Here is a 2,935-nt window from a genome sequence, read left to right as displayed (position 1 = left end):
CGCCTGGGAATACCAGGTGCTGTATGCTCTTTTGCTCACTTGCAATATGCACAAGTAGTCCTTCATGAAAGGGGCTGGAAGCTGCTTTCATTTTCCTGAGAGAGAGACACCTTGCATTGTCAAATACCAAATCTGGTTATGAATAAGTAGCCTATGGTTGTCGACGTATTCGCATGGCAACGCCCGATCTCGTCCGATCTCGGAAGCTAAGCAAGGTTGGGCCTGGTTAGTACTTGGATGGGAGACCGCCTGGGAATACCAGGTGCTGTATGCTCTTTTGCTCACTTGCAATATGCACAAGTAGTCCTTCATGAAAGGGGCTGGAAGCTGCTTTCATTTTCCTGAGAGAGAGAGAGAGAGAGAGAGACCACCTTGCGTTTGTCAAATACCAAATCTGGTTATGAATAAGTAGCCTATGGTTTTTCGACGTATTTCGTACGGCCAAACCAGCATGGCAACGCCCGATCTCGTCCGATCTCGGAAGCTAAGCATGGTTGGGCCTGGTTAGTACTTGGATGGGAGACCGCCTGGGAATACCAGGTGCTGTATGCTCTTTTGCTCACTTGCAATATGCACAAGTAGTCCTTCATGAAAGGGGCTGGAAGCTGCTTTCATTTTCCTGAGAAGAGAGAGAGAGAGAGAGAGAGAGAGACCACCTTGCGTTGTCAAATACCAAATCTGGTTATGAATAAGTAGCCTATGGTTGTCGACGTATTTCGTACGGCCAAACCAGCATGGCAACGCCCGATCTCGGAAGCTAAGCAAGGTTGGGCCTGGTTAGTACTTGGATGGGAGACCGCCTGGGAATACCAGGTGCTGTATGCTCTTTTGCTCACTTGCAATATGCACAAGTAGTCCTTCATGAAAGGGGCTGGAAGCTGCTTTCATTTTGCCGAAAGAGAGAGAGAGAGACCACCTTGCATTGTCAAATACCAAATCTGGTTATGAATAAGTAGCCTATGGTTGTCGACGTATTTCGTACGGCCAAACCAGCATGCAACGCCCGATCTCGTCCGATCTCGGAAGCTAAGCAAGGTTGGGCCTGGTTAGTACTTGGATGGGAGACCGCCTGGGAATACCAGGTGCTGTATGCTTCTATATGCTCACTTGCAATATGCACAAGTAGTCCTTCATGAAAGGGGCTGGAAGCTGCTTTCATTTTTGCGGAGAGAGAGAGAGAGAGAGAGAGAGAGAGAGAGAGAGAGAGAGAGAGAGAGAGAGAGAGAGAGAGAGAGAGAGAGAGAGAGACCACACTTGCATTGTCAAACACCAAATCTGGTTATGAATAAGTAGCCTATGGTTGTCGACGTATTTCGTACGGCCAACCAGCATGGCAACGCCGATCTCGTCTGATCTCGGAAGCTAAGCATGGTGGGCCTGGTTAGTACTTGGATGGGAGACCGCCTGGGAATACCATGTGCTGTATGCTCTTTTGCTCACTTGCAATATGCACAAGTAGTCCTTCATGAAAGGGGCTGGAAGCTGCTTTCATTTTGCCGAGAGAGAGAGAGAGAGAGAGAGAGAGAGAGAGAGAGAGAGAGAGAGAGAGAGAGAGAGAGAGAGAGAGAGAGAGAGAGACCACCTTGCATTGTCAAACACCAAATCTGGTTATGAATAAGTAGCTATGGTTGTCGACGTATTTCGTACGCCAAACCAGCATGGCAACGCCCGATCTCGTCTGATCTCGGAAGCTAAGCATGGTTGGGCCTGGTAGTACTTGGATGGGAGACCGCCTGGGAATACCATGTGCTGTATGCTCTTTTGCTCACTTGCAATATGCACAAGTAGTCCTTCATGAAAGGGCTGGAAGCTGCTTTCATTTTGCCGAGAGAGAGAGAGACCACCTTGCATTGTCAAATACACAAATCTGGTTATGAATAAGTAGCCTATGGTTGTCGACGTATTTCGTACGGCCAACCAGCATGGCAACGCCCGATCTCGTCCGATCTCGGAAGCTAAGCATGGTTGGGCCTGGTTAGTACTTGGATGGGAGACCGCCTGGGAATACCAGGTGCTGTATGCTCTTTTGCTCACTTGCAATATGCACAAGTAGTCCTTCATGAAAGGGGCTGGAAGCTGCTTTCATTTTGCCGAGAGAGAGAGAGAGAGAGAGAGAGAGAGAGAGAGAGAGAGACCACCTTGCGTGTCAAATACCAAATCTGGTTATGAATAAGTAGCCTATGGTTGTCGACGTATTTCGTACGGCCAAACCAGCATGGCAACGCCCGATCTCGTCCGATCTCGGAAGGCTAAGCAAGGTTGGGCCTGGTTAGTACTTGGATGGGGAGACCGCCTGGGAATACCAGGTGCTGTATGCTCTTTTGCTCACTTGCAATATGCACAAGTAGTCCTTCATGAAAGGGGCTGGAAGCTGCTTTCATTTTGCCGAGAGAGAGAGAGAGAGAGAGAGAGAGAGAGAGAGAGAGAGAGAGAGAGACCACCTTGCGTTGTCAAATACCAAATCTGGTTATGAATAAGTAGCCTATGGTTGTCGACGTATTTCGTACGGCCAAACCAGCATGGCAACGCCCGATCTCGTCCGATCTCGGAAGCTAAGCAAGGTTGGGCCTGGTTAGTACTTGATGGGAGACCGCCTGGGAATACCAGGTGCTGTATGCTCTTTTGCTCACTTGCAATATGCACAAGTAGTCCTTCATGAAAGGGGCTGGAAGCTGCTTCATTTTCCTGAGAGAGAGACCACCTTGCATTGTCAAATACCAAATCTGGTTAGGAATAAGTAGCCTATGGTTGTCGACCGTATTTCGTATGGCCAAACCAGCATGGCAACGCCCGATCTCGTCCGATCTCGGAAGCTAAGCAAGGTTGGGCTTGGTTGTACTTGGATGGGAGACCGCCTGGGAATACCAGGTGCTGTATGCTCACTTGCAATATGCACAAGTAGTCCTTCATGAAAGGGGCTGGAAGCTGCTTTCAT

The 2,935-nt window shown here is 49.0% G+C and overlaps 2 non-coding genes and 8 pseudogenes across 2 annotated transcripts; all 10 read left to right on the top strand.

The window, feature by feature from the left end:
• Positions 1-155: 155 nt before the first annotated feature.
• Positions 156-274, top strand: LOC136939703 (5S ribosomal RNA; annotated as a pseudogene).
• Positions 275-433: 159 nt separating this feature from the next.
• LOC136939711 (5S ribosomal RNA) lies at positions 434-552 on the top strand. Its single transcript, XR_010875939.1, has one exon. It is a non-coding gene; the product is annotated as a 5S ribosomal RNA (ribosomal RNA).
• A 164-nt stretch (positions 553-716) lies between these two features.
• Positions 717-825, top strand: LOC136939690 (5S ribosomal RNA; annotated as a pseudogene).
• A 151-nt stretch (positions 826-976) lies between these two features.
• LOC136939660 (5S ribosomal RNA) lies at positions 977-1,094 on the top strand (annotated as a pseudogene).
• A 219-nt stretch (positions 1,095-1,313) lies between these two features.
• On the top strand, positions 1,314-1,429 carry LOC136939702 (5S ribosomal RNA; annotated as a pseudogene).
• Positions 1,430-1,641: 212 nt separating this feature from the next.
• On the top strand, positions 1,642-1,758 carry LOC136939681 (5S ribosomal RNA; annotated as a pseudogene).
• Positions 1,759-1,905: 147 nt separating this feature from the next.
• LOC136939733 (5S ribosomal RNA) lies at positions 1,906-2,023 on the top strand. The gene has a single exon (XR_010875962.1). It is a non-coding gene; the product is annotated as a 5S ribosomal RNA (ribosomal RNA).
• Positions 2,024-2,197: 174 nt separating this feature from the next.
• Positions 2,198-2,318, top strand: LOC136939678 (5S ribosomal RNA; annotated as a pseudogene).
• Positions 2,319-2,501: 183 nt separating this feature from the next.
• LOC136939661 (5S ribosomal RNA) lies at positions 2,502-2,619 on the top strand (annotated as a pseudogene).
• A 143-nt stretch (positions 2,620-2,762) lies between these two features.
• LOC136939669 (5S ribosomal RNA) lies at positions 2,763-2,880 on the top strand (annotated as a pseudogene).
• The last annotated feature ends 55 nt before the right edge of the window (positions 2,881-2,935 follow it).

The sequence above is a fragment of the Osmerus mordax genome, unplaced genomic scaffold (assembly GCF_038355195.1).
Source record: "Osmerus mordax isolate fOsmMor3 unplaced genomic scaffold, fOsmMor3.pri Scaffold_30, whole genome shotgun sequence".
Lineage (NCBI taxonomy): Eukaryota > Metazoa > Chordata > Actinopteri > Osmeriformes > Osmeridae > Osmerus > Osmerus mordax.
Note: the sequence above shows the minus strand (reverse complement) of the source record. Positions and strands in the feature narration are given on the sequence as shown.